Genomic DNA, 20,462 nt, shown 5'->3' on the forward strand with positions numbered 1-20,462 from the left:
TGCGTCCTTCTTTAGTGCTTTCAGATCTTGAAATTTCAAGCACAGCCCCACATCTGGAGATTCCAATGCCCAGTGTTACTCTGGGACTTCGTATTCCCTGTGAATCCCGAATAGTCACGCTGTTCAGAGAAGACCCTTGTACTCCATGGCACTGCAGAGTTCACACAATTTTGAATAAAGTCTCGAGTTTATGATGAATGTGTTCCAGACACGCAAAAGTTTATGGTGATTGTCAACCAAGAAAATGTGCAATTCCAGCAGATGATGGCATATGGTGCGTGATCTGACGGGGGGAAAGCAGCTTCCGAGCAGATGCTTAATGACAAAAGCAAAGTCAGTTGTACAGTCTCTTGGGAAAACAACCAGAAAATAAAGGTGAAAGAATTTTTCTGGTGTGTCAGTAGAAGAAATTCATGAGCTATACATTTTCTTCCGGTGTTGAGGAACGAGCGACAGAGAGCTCATGGCGGTGGGCTTAGGCCACGGTGGTCAGAGGGTCAGACAGAGTCACAAAGGACCTGCTGCATCGGGGCTCGCATTCTCGAGCATTTAACAGCATAGTCGTTGCCGTTGTTGTTATGTTTTATACGCCGTGGTGGCATTTGCTTTGCTTGCTGCCTGGGGCCAGGCAAATCATCCCCTAACCATTCTTTCATGGAAAAGAACTTCTGGTAGCACTGGAGACACTGCAGGAGTCACAACTTCCTGACAGGTGTCTGGAGTGAGCACCGACTGCTTCACACCCATTAGTTCAGGTGTTACTGAGGAATCACGAAGTGAGGGAGGGAGCGTGTCCTGTGCAGTTGATGAAAGATGACACGCGTTATGTTTGCGTCTCAGGTTGGGTTCCCACGAAAACAGATACTGAGAGAAGGTTCTGAGTGCATGCAGTGTACATGGGGCATCTCAGGAAGCAGCGGCCTCAGGTGGGGAAGTGAGATGGTGAAGGGACAGACAGTTAAAGGCTGTGTCACTGAGAAGCCGATGTGGGCAGTTGAAGTTCGGTCCTGCTGGGGGTCTTGCGGGGGGGAGTGTAGAACACACTTGAGAGTTAGTTATCCTCCCCAAAGAGCAAGAAGGCTGGAGGATTTATCCACCAACTTCCCACTGGCCCTTGTTGAGGGGTGTTTAGTTTTCTGACACTTCCAGCTTGCACGGCCTGAGACCTGAGAATGCTCTCTGGCCAGGAAACATGCCTGCAGGCAGAGAACTGCAGGTACTCAACGTAAGCAGCCTCTGTTTTGTGCAGAGAGGAGGGTGAAGGATATGAATGGGGCTTGACAGTCTCCTGCCAGTGTGTGTGCCTGTGTGTGTGTGTGCGTGTGTGCGCGCACAGATATACAAAAAGATGGACCTTGGATCTAGAAACAATAAATGCTGGAGAGGATGTGGAGAAAAGGGAATACTCTTGCACTGCTGGTGGGAATGTGAATTGGTACAGCCACTATGGAGAACAGTATGGAGGTTCCTTAAAAAACTACAAATAGAACTACCATATGACCCAGCAATCCCATTACTGGGCATATACCCTGAGAAAACCAAAATTCTAAAAGAGTCATGTACCAAAATGTTCATTGCAGCTCTATTTACAATAGCCCGGAGATGGAAACAACCTAAGTGCCCATCATCGGATGAATGGATAAAGAAGATGTGGCACATATACACAATGGAATATTACTCAGCCATAAAAAGAAACGAAATTGAGCTATTTGTAATGAGGTGGATAGACCTAGAGTCTGTCATACAGAGTGAAGTCAGTCAGAAAGAGAAAGACAAATACCGTATGCTAACACATATATATAGAATTTAAGAAAAAAAATGTCATGAAGAACCTAGGGGTAAGACAGGAATAAAGACACAGAGCTACTAGAGAACAGACCTGAGGATATGGGGAGGGGGAAGGGTGAGCTGTGACAGAGCGAGAGAGAGGCATGGACATACATACACTACCAAACGTAAGGTAGATAGCTAGTGGGAAGCAGCCGCATAGCACAGGGAGATCAGCTCGGTGCTTTGTGACCGCCTGGAGGGGTGGGATGGGGAGGGTGGGAGGGAGGGAGACACAAGAGGGAGGAGATATGGCAACATGTGTATATGTATGGCTGATTCACTTTGTTGTAAAGCAGAAACTAACACACCATTGTAAAATAATTATACCCCAATAAATATGTTAAAAAAAAAAAAAAAGAAAAAGATGGACCTTGGAGAATGGAACTAAGATAGGCATGAAAAAGGGCGAGGTCTCAGCCAGCTGGTGGAATAGTGCTCAAAGGTACAGAAAGAGGAAATGCAAAGTAGAGTCAGGGATGATAACAATTATTATGCCTTTAACTGAGAACATACTATGGGCAAGTAGGCATCCTGGATACATTATAAACTGTCTGTCCAGCAACGTTCAAGTTAAGTGTCACTGTTCTCATATTACAGATGAGTTTCACTTAACAAGTCTCAAATGCCAGTGAGTAATTTTCATTTGAATACAAGTCTGTTTTACTCAGAAGACTGTACTCTTAGGACTCCTACACTGCCTGGTATGTCCACCTGTTGATATGTAGGAGCACAAGCCGGCACACGCCGTGGCTGTCAAAACCAGCCTGGAAAGATCGCGGTGGAGGCAGTGGTTAGGGAACTGTCAGAAAAGGTGGCTGGCAGAAAGAGGAAAGAAGATAGTTGTGAAAGACAGTGTTTACTTGAGAAAAAGGGGAGAAGTCGCTCCCCAGTAAAGACAGAAAGAGAGGGGGGTGGCGCAGTGGTTGAGGGTCCGCCTGCCGATTCAGGGGACGCGGGTTCGTGCCCTGGTCCAGGAAGGTCCCACATACCGTGGAGCAGCTGGGCCCGTGAGCCATGGCCGCTGAGCCTACACGTCCGGGGCCTGTGCTCCGCAACGGGAGAGGCCACAGCAGTGAGGGGCCCGCGTACCGCAAAAAAAAAAAAAAAAAAAAAAAAGCAGCACAGGTTACTGGGAGGTGTGAAAACAAGGGTGGAGCGGGACGATGAGCTGCCATCGGGTGCCCTGGCGCGAGTGCCAGCGAGCCCAGCCCTTGTCGCCCTGAAGCGGGCAACGCAAAGTCCTGCAGAGAAAGAGTCTGACATCACGGTCGTGGCTAGGGCCTCTGTCACTCTGCTGCTCACTGCTGTGGCTGATCCGGCTGCAAGGCAGATGATCCTGTCTCGAGCCATCCCTGTTACAGGCTGAACTGTGTTTTCCCCAAATTCATGTGTTGGAGTCTCAGCCCACAGGGCCCCAGAATGTGACCAGATCGGGAGGTAAGGTCTTTAGAGAGGTGACTGAGGTTGTTGAAATCACATTGTTAGGGCGAAGCCCTGACCCAACATGCCCGCTCTCTCAGTAAGAGGCAGACACCCCGGGGAGCACACGTGCACAGAGGGTTGACCATGTGAGAGCGTGGCTGACTGCAAGTCAAGGAGAGAGGCCTCGGAGGAATCCAGCCCTGAGGGCACCTTGATCCAGGACTTCCAGCCTCTGCACTGTGAGACAGTAAATGACTGTTGTTTAAGCCAGCCAGCCCACGGTATTTTGTTATGGCAGCCCTCGCAGACCAGCACAATCCCTGATGAAGGCTTTGTGCCTCCTCAGAACACGTGCCTTCCCACAGAGAGGAGGACAGCTCTTCCAGCGCACAGCTATCTCTTTAGTGGAACTTCCAAAGAAGGTTTTAATCATGTCCAGTAGGTGGTCATGTGCCTCTGTGACCTGAGTGTGGCCAGGCCTGGATAGGGAAGGGTGCCTGAGCGTGCTGGTGAAGGTTAGAGTGGTGGGAATAGATGGCAGTCCTATGAGAAAGGAGGGAGGACCAAAGACACTACCCCTCACGGTCAGATGGTGGGAGCCGACCAAAGAAGGAAGAACAGAAGTACCCTCAGAAGTGTGACCATGGCATCATTGCTACTAATGCTGCCACCAGACAGGCTCCAAAGGTTCCCCTGGCTTATGCCATTCCACTGGACAGTCTACCCCTTTCTCATCAACACCAAGGGCTGGCTCTTATCTCACATCTGCTATGGAACCTCCCGTGACCAACAGAACAGATAATGCTTTCTCATCTCTATGTGGCGGAAATACATCTGTGCTCTACAGTGCTGAAGGCATTAGGCACATGTGGATACATGGAGTACTGGACATGCAGCTAGTGTGACTGAGGAACAGAAAATTTCATTCCATTTTAATGTAAATAGCCACATGCTGCCAGTGGCTAACATTATCTGGTGCTTACCGTGCCCATCCTGGCATTTCACACGTGCCTCCGTTCTCCATCCACGTAGTGAGCCAGGTGAGAGCGGGGGTTCTCTCTTAAGTAACTTTGTATCCCCACATCACCAAGCCCAGTGCCTGATACACAGAGGTTCTTAGAACACGTTTGTGAGCACACCACTATGGCTGCCATTTTGTCTCAGATCATCGATCTAGTAGATTACTGTCAATCCTGTGGCTCAAAAGGAAAAACTTCTAATGACTTTCATGAGTTCCACCAGGTGCCAGGTCTCTGCTCCACTTTCTGGGGAACGAAAGATGGTTGAAACATAGCCTTGGCCTCTAAGGGCTCAGGTCTCGTGGAGAGGGCAGAGAAGCAAATCTAGGCTCACCTCTCAGATGGGCAAATGCCATGTAGGCAGGCCTGCAGTGCACCTCGTGGGATTTAGGACTGTCCTCCTGGTACTTTTTTCTCGGGTCCTACAGAATCAATTTTCTTTCCCACAGACGGAAAAAATATGGAATAAATGTTGGCAGGGCATGAGACCTTTTAGGATCCCTGACAAAATGCAGTGAGTGAATTAGGTTTTCTTGAGAAGCCGTCACCAGCTGGTAGGGGGGAGTATGAGAGGAGTGCGGGATGGTCTTCCAGGTCAGAGACTTTGAAAAACTTTACTTGTTTCATGTAACTGAAACTGTCACAACGACGACCTACCATCAAAGAGGGTCTTTCTCTGCGGGCAATGCTTGAAATACTAAGGCCACGCCTGACTGAGCACGTTCCTTTCCCCGTCCCGTCTCTACCCCTGACTCTGGGGGCCTTACTCACAGTAGGTGCTCAGAAAGTATCTGCCGGAGAATGAACAGGAGAGCCTGTTGAGGAATATCTATGCTTCCTCTCTCTACACGGGGCCAATTCTCCAGTCCCTAGAACCCTATCCTTCCAAAAAATGAGGGATAGTAAGGAAGCAGGTCTTCCTTTGGTCTAACAGGCAGTAACTGTTGGAAAAAAACAGTCCTCCAGGGATTTAAAGGGGGTAAGCGTTAGCAAGTCAGCTTTCTACCAGGGAGTGTGTTTCTGCTAGCTACACAGAGCCCCAGGCCAGCTAAGCTAACCCTGCAGGGATGTTAGCTGGAGTGCAGCCACCACCTTGGGAATGTGGGGGGAAGCCCGCCGGGCTGTGCCAGCTCTGCTCATCAGTGAGGGGAGCCCTCTGTGGAGAATGAAGTAGCAAGGGACTGGCCAGGACAGTGTCAGACACCCTGACACTCCAATGACATGTTGACAAATCTCACTCCTCCCTGCTTTCCTCAAATCAGAATCAAGCACGAGCAGTTTCCAGATCGGGTTTACACAGTTCAAGAGCGGGCTCTTCCTGCCTTATCAGCAGCCTCTGACAGGCTCCAGGTGGGTGCTGTCCAGGAAAAAAACCCCAGAAACCCTGAAATAGTCAGTACAGTGTTATTAGGGAGGCTTTGCCCTTCAACTACAAGCTTCTGGGGAAAAAATATCTAGTGGGTTTTTTTTGTTTTTTTAAGAAAAAGGATTCACAGCTTGTAAAACTTGGCATCTTAAAAAAATAATAAAGATGATGACTGATTTCATAAAAGAAAAAGAAATGGAAATAAAAGTGCTAAATACCAGCACTCAAATGTCAAAGAAGACAAGATTTTCCAGGAAAACATCAGTGATCAAAAAGCTGAAAAAGTTATTAGGATGGCAGTACTGTCTGAGACATAGTCTCTCCTTACTTCAGAGCAGATTAAAAAAAATAAAATAAAATCACAGAGCTGATGTTTTTATTTTTGTTCTGGTTCTAAAGTTAAGCCAGGGTAACTTTATCCTAGCCTGATCTGCCTAGGTTTACTCTGGTTTAAAGGCAAAGTTGAGGTCAAGTTGAACAATAGTGTCTCATTCTCCAGCCTCAATCACATGTACTCAATGAAGCTTCTCATGGTTTTACTTCTAAACCGTGAACGAATCAAGTGTTGAAAGAAATTGGCTTTGAGTAATTGGGTTTTATCCAACTTGGGATTCAAATGATGTTCTTTAAACTGCTGTGATGTCTTCCACCAATTTTGGAAAATTCATGGCCTTTTTTGTCTATAAAATTCCTTTGTCTCATTCTCTCCCTTCGCTCCTTCTGGGAATCCAAATATATACGTTAAAACTTTTTAATATGTCCTCTGTCTCTTTTCTGTATTTTCCACCCAATGAGGTCTTCTCCCTGCTTCAGTCTGAGTGCTTTTTCCTGACCTATCTGACAGGTCACTTATCCTCTCTTCAGCTGTATCCAAACTATTAAACTTACCTAATGAGATCTTCATTTTTTTATTTTATTTTATTGGAGTATAGTTGATTTACAATGTTGTAGATCTTCATTTCAGTCAGTATATTTTTCATTACAGAATTTCCATTTGATTCTTTTTAAAAATTTTTTAAAATTTGTTTATTTTTAAAATTTGTATTGGGGTATAGTTGCTTTACAATGTTGTGTTAGTGTCTGCTGTACAGCAAAGTGAATCAGCCATACGTATACATATATCCCCTCCTTTTTTGGATTTCCTTACCATTTAGGTCACTGCAGAGCCTTGAGTAGAGTTCCCTGGTCTATACTGATTCTTTTTTAATAGGGTCTAGTTTCCTGGTGAAATTCTCCATCCTACCATTTATTTCTTGAATGTACTAATGACATTTATTTAAAATGTCATTACCTTTAGAGATAAGTGTAGTATCTGGATCACCTACGGGTCTGTTTCTATTATCTGTTTCTTCTTGGTCCTGTTTCTTAGTTTCTCACTTTTTTATTAAGTTTTGATGGAATGAAGAACATTGTGTATGAAAATTTTAGAGGTTCTGGATGATGTTATCTTCCTTTAGCAAGTCAACCCTCTCTGAAGGTAAAAGGTAAATCTCAGCATCTAGAGCAGGGGGAGCTAACCTCAGTCTAAGCAAGGGCTCAGTTGACCTGAGAGAAAGTTTTACCTTTCTCAGGCTGGGTCTACCTTGAGTTCACGCATCCCTAGGGTGTTGCTTCCTAGAGGTCCCAAGAAGAGCTTTGTTTATGAGAGCCTCTCCCCAGAATTCTCTTTTTTGCCTTTCCAGCACCATGAGATTCTGAAAACCTCACTCTGCTTTTTTTAAAATTAATTAGTTAATTTTGGGCTGCGTTGGGTCTTCGTTGCTGCGCGCGGGCTTTCTGTAGTTGCAGCGAACGCGGGGCTACTCTTTGTTGCCGTGCGCAGGCTTCTCACTGTGGTGGCTTCTCTTGTTGCAGAGCACGGGCTCTAGGCGCGTGGGCTTCAGTAGTTGTGGCACACGGGCTCTAGAGCACAGGCTCAGTAGTTGTGGCGCACGGGCTCTAGAGCACAGGCTCAGTAGTCGTGGCACACGGGCTTAGTTGCTCGGCGGCAATGTGGGATCTTCCCGGACCAGGGCTCGAACCTGTGTCCCCTCATTGACAGGTGGATTCTTAACCACTGCGCCACCAGGGAAGCCCCTCACTCTGCTTTTCAGCAGCTTTTCCTTTGCTTGACTTCTTAACCTCTGCCTTATGCAATTAAGAATGAAAAACTTACTGAGGGGGAAAGGGCGTGGGGCCTTCCTTTCTCAGAGGGCCTGGCCCCTCAAGCCTTGGCAGATCTCTGATGCCTTCAAACAGATTTTTATTTTCATGTTCTCTGGCTTTTCTCCGGGTTCTTCCTGGGATCATTGGTCTGCTAAAAGCTGCTTTGCCAGAGCCAGGAGTAGAAGTGTTGAATAACTGTGGTGTTTGCAAAAGCAAAATCCCAGAGACAGAAAAGTATCAAGAACTCAGCTGGGAAAATTCCTTCCATGTGCCAGAAAGTGTACTTGTACTGGGGTTTTTACATGAATAAGATAATATCCTCACCCTGGGGGCATTCACATCCTATCAGGCTTCTTCTAAGGTGAACTTGATTCCATTCCATTTCCCCTCCTCTTTTTTTGCTGTTAGTATTTTAGCTCAAGACCCCCAATAAACATTGGCTAAAAGACTCAGGCAAATATTAAGATCTTCTTGAGGATATGGGGAGGGGGAAGGGTGAGCTGTGACAAAGCGAGAGAGAGGCATGGACATACATACACTACCAAACATAAGGTAGCTAGCTAGTGGGAAGCAGCCGCATAGCACAGGGAGATCAGCTCGGTGCTTTGTGACCGCCTGGAGGGGTGGGATGGGGAGGGTGGGAGGGAGGGAGACGCAAGAGGGAAGAGATATGGGAACATATGTGTATGTATAACTGATTCACTTTGTTATAAAGCAGAAACCAACACACCATTGTAAAGCAGTTATATCCCAATAAGGATGTTAAAAAAAAAAAATTAAGATCTTCTTTCTCTGAGACCTCACGCTACTTATGAGCACCTCACGGAGCAGAGTGGCGTGTCACAAGGCCTGAGGCGGTTAAGGCACTGGGCCCTACCCCCTCCCTGCACCAGACTGGGAGCTCCCTTGAAGAGAAGAACTAGGTCTGCTACTTACGCTAGAACCTCCAAATCACCCAACATGTATTTCTGGCGTACTTTTTTCACTATAATCACTCAGTGGGCAAACTCCCATACTTTCAGCGTGTTTTTTTGTTTTGTTTTGTTTTGTTTTGGGCTGTGCCACTCGGCTTAGGGATCTTAGTTCCCTGACCAGGGATCAAACCCGGGCCCCGGCAGCGAAAGCATCGAGTCCTAACCACTGAACCACCAGGGAATGCCCACTTCCAGTGTGTTTTGTATGGGAAAGAATGGGGTAAGGCAGTGACCCTGTTTATGGCAAGGGGAGGAGTGCTGAGACTGTGTCTCTGGGAGCTGGTTCTTCTTGTCTGTGCAGCATCAGTAATGATTCCAGCCCATAGTGATAATGAGTAGCATTTATAAACTGCTTCCCAGTATGCCTGGAATTATTCTAAGCATATTACATGTATTATCTCATTAAATGTTTAGAACAATCTTAAGAGGTAGGCTTTATTATTGCCCCCATTTCGCAAATAAAGAGAGGCAGAGAGTGGCAAAGTTATAAAACCCAACCCTAATGCTCTCTTCTCCGGAAACATCAGCTGAGACCGTAACTCGAGAGCCCATTCATGGTGGTGGACGCTCGTCCTAATCTGAGTAACCCCTGGTGATGGACCCTAGCCGGCGGTGGAGAGTTGGTGGGAGACTTGCTGATTATATACAACAGTCTCTGCCTGAGAGACAAACCTTGCCATTTTCTTCTGGTTCCATCTACCATTTTTTTCGTCTCATTTCTAGTTTGTTTTACTCTATCAGTCAGGACTGAGTGCGGTCAGAGCCGCTACACTGGCTTAACCAGCCAGGGGCCTCTGTTTTTCCTGGAACAAGTGGTCTGGAGGTGGGTTCCTTATAGTCAGGTTCCTTATGGTGGTTCCCTAATGCCCTGTGGGTTCAGGCTCTTTCTGTGTGTTGATTCTGTTAATTAAATTTGTAACTTTCATCGTCATGCTTGCAAGCTGGTTACTCCCTCTTCAGCACTGTGTGTATTTGAGGCAGGAAGAAGAAGGATAAAGGGGATCAGATATGGAGTAAAGCTAACAATTCTGTTCCCATTTAAATAGCTTTCCCAACTCTCCTACACTGTTGGTGGGAATATAAGTTGGTGCAGCCACTGTGGAGAACAATATGGAGGTTCCTCAGAAAGCTAAAAATAGAGCTACCATATGATCTAGCAATTCCACTCCTGGGCATATACCCCGAGAAAACTATAATTTGAAGAGATACATGCACCCCTATGTTCATAGCAGCACTATGTACAATAGCCAAGACATGGAAGCAACCTAAATGTCCATCCACAGAGGAATGGATAAAGAAGATGTGGTACCTATATACAATGGAATGCTATTCAGCCATAAAAAAGAACGAAATAATGCCACTTGCAGCAACATGGATGGAACTAGAGATTATCATCTAAGTGAAGTAAGTCAGAAAGAGAAAGACAAATATCATATGATATCACTTATATGTGGAATCTAAAATATGACACAAATGAACCTATCTATCAAACAGAAACAGACTCACAGACAGAGAACATACTTGTGGTTGCCAAGGGGGATGGGGCGTTGGGGGAGGGATGGAGTGGGAGTTGGGGATTAGCAGATGCAAACTATTATATATAGAATGGATACATAACAAGGTCCTACTGTATAGCACAGGGAACTTTAACCAATCTCCTGGGATACACCATAATTGAAAAGAATACAAAATAAGAATGTATGTATGTGTATAACTGAGTCACCGTGCTATACAGCAGAGATTGGCCCAACTCTGTCAATCAACTATATTTCAATTAAACAAACAGACAAACAAACAAGTAAATAAACAGCTTTCTCAGAAGCCCTATCCAGGGATTCCCTATACATCCAGCTGGCCAGGACTCTGTCACACCGTCACCCCCAGTGTAAGGAGTCTGGAATATGGGTACATTGCTACACTGAAGAACATCAAGATTCTTTCAGTGAGGAAGAAAGAACAATAGCAACCTACAGTGCCTGCCAGAGTTATTGAAGTTTTAACTGAGGTCAGAGAGGGCACTTCATCGAGGATCAGCAAGCCCGGGAGGCTAGATTTCTCAGTGAGCATCACAGTGATGTGTGGAAGCTTGAGTAAGAGATGAGCATCCTTCTGGATCAGAGCCCTGGTCCCACCTTCCTGTAAGTGATCACCTGTTGTACAACCGTGACGGTATAGTGAGAAGAGCACTGAACTTAGAGGCAGAAGAACAGCCTGCTTTTGCCACGTCTAATCTGGGAGACCTTGGGCAACATATTTTCACAGTCCTTATCAGGAAAATAGTCCTACGCACTCCACAGAATTGGAAAGATCAAAATAACAAATGTGGAAAAGTTTTGTAACCTACTGACCTGCACATTTTACTCGTCTCTTATGAATTTTAAAAATTAGAAATGGAGAAGTATAAATAGAAACTAGTTAATTATTTCCGTAAACTTTTAAAAGTCCATCTAAAATTACACAGGTATGTACATTTATAACATTTTAACATTTTGTATATATATAAAGTGTACGTTGATAATTTTATCACATTATAGCCTGCACATACACATATGTATGCAGCTGTTTGTTAATGAAATTTTGCGATATCCTTGTAATGGAATGTGGCAGAATTTACAAAGTTCAGTATTAGTACTTATGCTTCTAGACCCCACTGGGTTGCTTAATCTACTTCTTGGGTTTATTCTATACTGGGGGGGAAAGAGGGCTTGGAATTATCAGTGTATCTCAACATTAAAACTGTCATCTCTCCCACTGGAAATATGAGAACAGTGCTGTGTTTTCTAAGATATATGCCAGCAATATTTCAAAATATGATTAACAGTGCCAATACCTTCTGAAGTTGGGCACATCTTTTCTCGTTTGGTCTTAGTGATGCCGTCTATCTTTGTGAAAGCTGATGTATTAAATAGCTTTTTAAAAGCCTTTTTGTGGCCTTTCTCTCCCCTCGGTATAGGACTGTAACTTTCATGGATCATAATCGGAGTTATGCTAGAGCATCTGGGGGTTATGTGGCTTCTGTAGTTAATGGTGATGGACCAGGCTGGAAGCCACGGCCTGGAGTTCAGGATCCCGTCTCAATTATTTAAGCTCTCATGGTGGGGTGGATGGAAGGTGCCTTTCAGCTGGCCCCCAAATTTGGAGCTTTTCTACCTTTTATTTTGATAGAAACCAGTGCATGGACACATGAATTAAGTGAGATGGAGTGACAACAAATTTCATATAAAATTGTATGATATCCAAAATCCAACATTAGCAGAACTTTCACCCCAAAGATTTATTTTGATATAATCCTGAATTTCAGTTCAAGAGTGTATGAAAGTTATAACCTTCAATAAACAACGAGGTCCTACTGTATCGCACAGGGAACTATATTCAGCTTCCTGTGATAAACCATAATGAAAAAGAATATTAAAAAAGAATGTCTGTATATGTATACAATGGAGTCACTCTGCTGTACAGCAGAGATTGGCCCAACGCTATAAGTCAACTATGCTTCAATTAAAAAAAAAAGAAAGCTGTAACTTTCAGTTAAATGTTATATACATCAGCCCTTGAGAACTAGACAGAAAATGTATTTTTCCTAACAGAAAAAAAAAAGCCTGCTTATTTTAAAAAATCACACAACTTTTGAGCCGGAAAAGATCTATGTAACAGACTCACTTTATAGATGAGGAAAACGAGGCCCACTGAGGTTAAATTGTTTACCCAAAGTCAGTTAATTCTAATCCCTGACCACGGATACAGAAAACATTACGATAATGTGACACCTGATTGCCGAACAAATATATATGCTTCTTTGGAACAGAAGGGATGCTCAATAAATACTTTTAAAATAAATTCAATATTCGAGGGCTTAAGTATTAAGAATGGAGCTAACCTAATATAAAAGTTATCAAATTTATTCATGTTTTACTGTACTAGGAAAAGTCAAACTCATATAGTCAAGGAGGCTTGGTGGGATGTCCACCAGCCCATAATAAGAATTGAATAAACATTTGTTGACTGAAGGAAGCTTGTTAAAAGTTTATCATACATGGAATGAAATGAAATACCCCAAAAGAGTAATTTTTAAGCTAACTTATTTTTTCCTTTGATGATGACTTTTACTATTCTGAACCCCAACCTTGACACAAATGATTGGATATGCCCTTGGTTATTCTGTCTGGAGTAGATTTCCACTACGTATTTAAAACCCTGCGCTAGTTTCTGAAGAGGAAAAATGAGTGTGTCTGCTAAGAGTCACACAGGTGCGCTGGCATGTTTACACTCCCAGGTTGTCTTTTGCCCGATACACAGCCCTGGGCCTGGCCTTAGCCTTCGAACACTTCTCCCACCAGCTTCACTTGACCTCGTCAGCCACAACCAGCTCCAGTCTCTACGTATTTCCTTAACGCCTGTCCTGGCACCTTTGGTCTTGCTTTCCTACCCGCTTCAGTCCTCTCCCGCACCTGATTTGCCTTCGTGCAAGACTCAGGTCCTACTGTACAGCATAGAGAACTATGTTCACTATCCTACGACAAACCGTAATGGAAAAGAATATTAAAAAATCATGTATACATGTATAATTGAATCACTTTGCTACACAGCAGAAATTAACACAATGTCGTAAATCAACTCTACTTCAATAAAAATATATATGCTGATAAAAATTCAATTGTACACTTTAACTGGGTGAATTGTTTGGTATGTGAATTATATCGCCATAAAGATTTTATTTTAAGAGGGAAAAAAAAAGACTCAAATATTTATCATCTTCTCTTTTAGACGTTACAACCTACCTAAGACTCTTCTCTCTGGGTCCCCGTGAAACCGAAACATCACTACTATTGATGAAGTTAATGCAAATGTTGGGACCCACAGAATGGAGGCCACCCTTGTGGCCTGGCCCACGTTGCAAATCTAAACCGAAGTCCCCCTGTACTTACAGGAAACACCTGGCAAGCAATGCTAACATACACCAATGACAACCCTCCAACTCAGCTGTAGCTGGCCCACCTTATCCTAGAAGACAGGACCTGCCAGCCTTACAGGGGAGTCCCTGACCTCCCGTTCCCACCTTGCCTCTTCCAACTCCTGCAAAACTCATTCGTGCCCCAGAACCCTGCGGAAGCGTGCTCCACTGTTTGTGAGGCTCTGTCCTGCCCCTTCCGTGGACTGTTTTCCTTTGAACAAATGACGTCAAACTTGTTACTAAATTGAATTATTTTTGTCACTTGACACTATTATTTCAATTATTTCTACAGGCACCATTTTCCTTTCCATTCGATTGTGAATTCTGAGAGGGCAGACGCCCTGCATTGTATTTATTTGTGTGTCCGTAGCAAGGAAGCCCCCCTGAAAACAGAGTGGGTGGACAGTAAGTATTTGTAACATGAATGAATGAAAACTGTCCCCCACCACAGACCCGACACCCGGTCCTCTGCACTGGTCCTCTCCTCTAGGTGCATGCAGAGCACGGGCTAGCAGCCATCAGCACAACACGCCACAGCTGATTCTATTACTGGCATCCTTTTACTGAAGGGGAAACTGAGCCTTATGAGATGTTTAGTGACTTTCTCCAAGTCACACAGCGAGGCCCAACGGCTGTGCTGTGGAAAGACTAGGGGAAGAAACATGAAACAAGTGATAGAAGCCACAGCAGTAACAAAGACAATCCAAGCCCAGGATATCACGGAAGAAGCCACAGAACAAAAGATCCAAGTGTGTTACCCTGTAAAACAAGGAAAGCAGGGCAGCCAGACTTGATCCATCGCCCAGTCAACTCTGAACGCTGGGATTTCGTCAGGAAGATGTCTGGATGGGGAATTTCTGCCACCAACCCAGGAACCTTTCCTGGGGCCCTCCACGGGGACGGGCATCCTTCTGCTAACCCGAGTCTGGCATGCTGCTGCACTCTGAGCGCCGCCTGCCACGCTCCCCACATTCTACCAAGCTACTTTCATGCTCTTCCCTTTCTTCTTGAAACCGGCAAGACGTTTCTGTCCCCCAGTTTATTCAGAAACATCATGTGTTTCTATTCAGTGAAACAGATCAGTGGCATTTTCTACCACTAAATCAAAAAAATCTTTCTCTTCCTCCAACTTCAAAGACAAACCTGCTAATACCCAAAACACTTTCTAGATTCTTTTTTTTTTTAATGCCTAGAAATTCACATGACAAAGGAAATAGGAAAAAACCCTCCCCACCTATCTCCTGCGTTTGTGAATATTTACAGCTCCATCATTGTTTATGTTGAGTTCTATTCCTTTCTGTCAGCTGGCTTCCTTTGTACAGTTTAACTACTTTCTCGTCATGCCAAGCTCTCTGTGAATTGTCACAAGGGTTAATGGGATATTCTGTGTCAAATACTATTTAATTTTAAGGCATTTCTGTCTGCTAACACATTACCAACAGCAAATTTCATTTTGCCAAGGCAAAAAACAATTTGTTTGTTTTATGTTGAAAATGGTTTTTCAAGTAAAATCTGATGGTACCCTTATCAAGCACTCTTATCTTTCATTAAACGAATGCTTTCAGACATAATTAAGAAGGGGCTAGAAAGCTAAGTATATTGTAATACACTGATATTAAGGAAGGCATATCAAAATAAATTTGCAGTTGTATTTACATCAATCTCTACCCTGACTGCAGTAGTATTATAACCATAATTAATTAGCTATAATACAAATTACTAATAAATCTTTAGAAATTAAATGCCTAATTTTTCAAAACCATATGTCTTTGTAAGTTGATTATTTAGAATTTAGAGGCTTTTTAATTAGGAAGAAATTTATGCAATGCTGTATGTAATAATTAGGAATCAGCTTTTCTGCAATACTTTTGAACATCAGCAAAAAATTAAATCTTGGGAAAACAGTCCAGGTTAATTATAGTATTTCACTGTCAAAAATCAACATAGAGATAAAATTTAGAGGTTAATGTGGCCTTTCCATTCCTTTAACTTCCACCTAGCCTTATGCTCTCAGTGCTGGAATCATTAACCGCATCCAAAAATCAATGAGAGGGGGGAAATCTCCCCCATGATTTATGCCTCTAAGAAAGTTTTCATTTTATCCAGTAGTTTCAGCAAAACTCATCAATCCAGGTTAAACATTTAACACTCTCTCTCTCTCTTTTTTTTTTCCTATTCCCTAAGGATAAAGCAAGGTTATTTCTGAGCCTGGCCATCATTTTGGGTAAGTGATTATTTTGACATTAAGACACAAAAGCTGCTTTGTCAGGAGGGTGGGGACATCACTGGGGTCTAACAAAGGCATTGCTGAAGTGCGACCTCATTATGTGTGTGGGCAAGAGACCCACCCCGGGAAGAAGCCCCAGTGGTGAGCCCCTGCTCCCCCAGGGACTGCTGCAGGCAGACGTCAAAGCCAAAGCCCTCCTGTGGCCAGGAGGCTGGCTGGGAGGTGCCCCGAGGCCACATCTGGTTCCCACCTACACTGGCCTGGAGGGAGATGCCTAGAGACACAACAGCGAGAGGGGAATCCTATGAAAACCAGATGATCGCCTATACAATCCAGAGACCAACTCTTTTTTCCTCCTTGCTTCACCTCCTCCCACTGTAGCTCTCTGAGCACAGCCCAGCCCAGATGTGTTTTGCATCCGTAGGTGCCATAGGAATGAGCCCAACCAGAGGGAAATGCAAGTTTGCTCATCGAAGCACTTTTCCTTAGGTCGTCCTTTTGAATTCACCTTCCTCAATAAAGAGTTGGGTCCTGAGTTCTCCCAAAGCCAGTGTCCCCTTGTCCGCCCAGGAAACAGAATTATTCTTCCCCACCAGCTCCAAAAGGAGGGAAGCCACCGTTTTCTCCCGTTGGGGTTCCGTGGTGTATCCCCAAGCCGCTTCTTCATCTGAAGGTCTTCTGGAAAATCTATTGCAGCTCCTGAGTGCATGACTCAAGGGTGTCAATCACTCACAGACGCATTTGTGCTCAGGCAGAACTGGTCCCTAATTGTCACTCGTACGAGAAAGGAAGAGCAACGACAGCATCTCTGTTCACTGTTGCCAGCAGATAACAAACTCGAGATGAAGCCACATTTACCGCGGAAAAACTGCTTACGCCTACAGAATGAAATCTCAGGCTTTGACAACTGCTAGGTAAGTAAATGACAATCATTTTATTCTGGGGGAATGCAACACAGCACATCTTGCACAATGAGACGGACTTGGCGGCCTGAGGGCGGAGACATCCCAAGTGGTGCGTGTCCAGAAGAGTCCCCTAGGAGAAGAATTGGGAGCACGTGGCCTGACAATGGTCCCCTCATCAAAGCAGGGCTCCGTGTGAGCTCACATGGAAGCTACAGCCCCCGAAAGGGAACTGGAGAAAGTGGCTCTGAGTTTTCAATCCAGCAGGCGAATACCACACAGGGAATCCGAGGGAGCCCCGTGTGAAAGGCCTCCGCCCGGATCCAGGAGACAGACCTTCATCTCATGTCTGGAGGCTTCTCACAACCTCCTAACTGGTTTCTTGACTCCACTCTCCAGCCGCGGCCAGAAGAGAAGCCTTCTCAAAGGCTGCTACACCCTACAGTCCATCAGGGGCCCCCACCTGCCATCAGAAGCCCTACCGCTTTAGGCTGATCTACAAGGCCTTCCACGCTGGCCCTTTTTCATGTCCCACACGCATTCCTCCAGGCCTTGCAGAGGCTCTTCCATCTTCGGTCCCTCTTCTGGCCAACTCCCGCTGATCCTTTAGGTGTCGGCTGCGCTGTTTCCTGTCCCCAATCCTTCTCTAACTCTCTGAACTGGGTTGGTGACCCTCCCCTCTGTGCTCCCTTCGTGGCTCTGGGATAGCTTTGTCAGACTCCATTCCCGCTTCATGTTTTGTCTCTGGAGTTTTCAAGGTTGCAAAACTTGAATCAACTTGAGCTGAACAGGAAATTCGCTGGACCCTGGATTAGCTCACAAAACTGAAGGAAATGCTGAACAACCAAGCTCGAGGACAGCAGAATTAGGGTTCCTCCCAGACCCCCAGATTCTACATTAGGGCTTTGAACACTGGTCTTGGTTTGCCCCTATGTTTCTTTTTTTTCCTTTAAAATATTTATTTATTTATTTATTTGGCTGCGCCGGGTCTCAGTTGCGGCACACGGGTTCTTCGTTGCCGAGTGCGGGATCTCTTAGTTGCGGCACGAGGGACCTAGTTCCCCGACCAGGGATAGTACCCAGGCCCCCTGCATTGGGAGCATGGAGTCTTAACCGCTGGCCCACCAGGGAAGCCCCCGTCCCTATGTTTTTGCTCCCTGCCTCCATCTGTCTCAGTCTCTCTCTCTCTCTCCTCTTTTCTGTCGATGATCTGTTGTCCTTTGCCAGAAGGGGCTTAAGCTTGCATTTTCCCTGGTTCTAATGTGAAAGGTCTGCAGCAAGCATTCTGGTTTCTCCTTCTTGGGTCACCTGCTTGCCACAAGACCACTAATGATGGCTCTGGCTTAGGGAGGATGTATTATAGGAAGATGGCAATCCCACCCAGATCCCATATCAAGCTCTTGGGTGGAGGGAAGAGCCTGGCAGAGGACAGAAAGAGGGGAAGGGCGGGCTCCAACACATGGATCACCTCTTGTTGCAAAACCCACAAGCACAAAATCTCAGTGGGATAGGTCAATAAGTATTTATTTTTTGTGCCACTGCAGGTTGGCTGGAGGTTGACCAACGTAGCGCTGACGGCTCTGCTTTGCACTGCAGGTCAGGCTGAGCCAGGCTCCTTGTGGTGGCTTAAATTCAGGCCTGCTCTGTCGACGTGCCTCATTCTGGTGCCCGGGCTGACGGGGCAGTTCTTCTTAGGGCAGTTACAGGGGTGCAGAGGGGAATGGAAGTCCTTGGTGGATCTCAGGGCCCGGGCTTGGAAGTGGCACACTGAATTCTAGACTGTTCTGTCTGGCTGAGCGCCAAGTCCAGGGCTGGGGATGGGCACCGAGCCTCTGGTGGGAAGCATGGCAAAGTCACAAGGCAAAGGGCAGGGATATGGGGTGGGGGGTGAGGACGGAGAGTCCAGGGATCCCAATGATTCCCCCTCCTTGTGTCCTGTGCCATGCCCTTCCTTCCACCCAATGAGCCCAACAATTTTTCAAAGGAAGGGTGAGGTCATTTCCTAAAGAAGGAAGAGGTGCTAAGCGGATAACACCAGTCACGCCCACACATTCTCCTGTTCATGCTGTGCCTTTCGTGGGGGCAGGAGACGTGGCTTATTGACCTGTTTCTAACTCAGTGCTTGGCAGGCAGAAGGCAGTTGAAAATGACCGGGTGAACTGAACAGAAGTGATTTGGGGGTTACAGAGAGGACAGACACCCGAACCACTTCCTGTAAAACTCAAAATCTTGCTAGGGAGGCGCAAGTTCACGTGAGTAGCTGGCACAAAACACAGAGAAGTACGTGCTCCTTCGGTTCAGACAACGTGCTCTGGGAGTACTGGGGAGGAAGAGGTGAAGTCCAGCTACATATGCTCAGGATGTGTCCCCGGAACAGGTGGGACGCAGGGACGGCTTTAAAGGGGACGGAAGCAGCTTGGTGACCTGCCAGGTGCTGGCCTGGCAGCGAGGCCGAGGGCTGCCACCTGTTTCCCACTACGCACACCTGCAGGGGATGCGGCACCCCCGTGGTTTCCCGCGTGAGGCTGATTAACCCTCAGAGTTATCCGGCTAGAAGCCGGCAGAGCCCCATTTGGACACAGGAACCTCGCCTGTCACCTTTTCATTGTCCGTGTCTTGTTTAGTGGCTGACACTTCGTACAGCGGCTCCATAAATGTGAACCAATGAGTAGGTATGTAGAACCTGGCTCTCTTTCTTCAAATCTCTGGCAAAGGGAGAAGTCAGGACAAGGCACTTGAGACAAAGGGACCAGTCTGCATCTGCTGTAGGAGGAGAGAGGGCTCATCCCAGAAATGCCCAGGATTTATGTGTATGCGGGCAGCACGTGTATGCGGTTCCTGGCAAAGCCCAAGGCTGAGAAGGTACGTAGCAGGCAAGCATGGGGTAAGGGTGTGTGCCTTATTCTGCCTACAAGTATCCCTTAGGGCCAGGGATACCACAGATGACCTCCTAGGTAAAGGTTTATGATGTATAAGGCAACACAGATTGTACATGCTATGCACTATGTAATAATTCGGATCGAGCTCACTGAACACGTTTTTTTTTTACTATCAGCAGATGCAGGAAAGAGGTGCACTTAATTGGGAAAACAATTTATTTCTCATTCCCTTTCTGAATGAAAAGAGTTTGGCTAGCTGGTCTTCTCTCCTTAGGAGCATAAAGAAGGTTGCACTGTCAGGAACTGCTCTTTTCTGGAGAGGACGCCTACAGGTGACATCACGTGCAACGCACTGACCGGTGTGAGCGCATCACGCACCAGCCCCCTCCTGCCACTGCGAGCTCCCGGCTGACAAGGGAACAGCCTCAGGTGAGGAGCCTCAGGTCAGCCTCATTCTGGAGAAAGGGGGGCCCGTCCTGGGGGTGGCTGTAATTACAGAGCCCGGGGTCTGAGGCTTCAAAGAAGAGAGAAAGCTGAGGAGCAGGTCCCTGTCATCAAACAACTGTGTAGGACCCTCATCACCTGTGCGTTTTCACTTCTACAGGCAGCAGTTGAGGCAACTTATAATTCTTCACACAAGGCTCTGCCCACACAGAGGACAAATCTCTCATTGTTGGGCCATCCGCTGACTCTCACCCCACCCAGTTGGTTCATAGGAAATAACAACAATAAATAAAGCTTGAGTTC

The sequence above is a fragment of the Pseudorca crassidens genome, chromosome 5, assembly GCF_039906515.1.
Source record: "Pseudorca crassidens isolate mPseCra1 chromosome 5, mPseCra1.hap1, whole genome shotgun sequence".
Classification (NCBI taxonomy): domain Eukaryota; kingdom Metazoa; phylum Chordata; class Mammalia; order Artiodactyla; family Delphinidae; genus Pseudorca; species Pseudorca crassidens.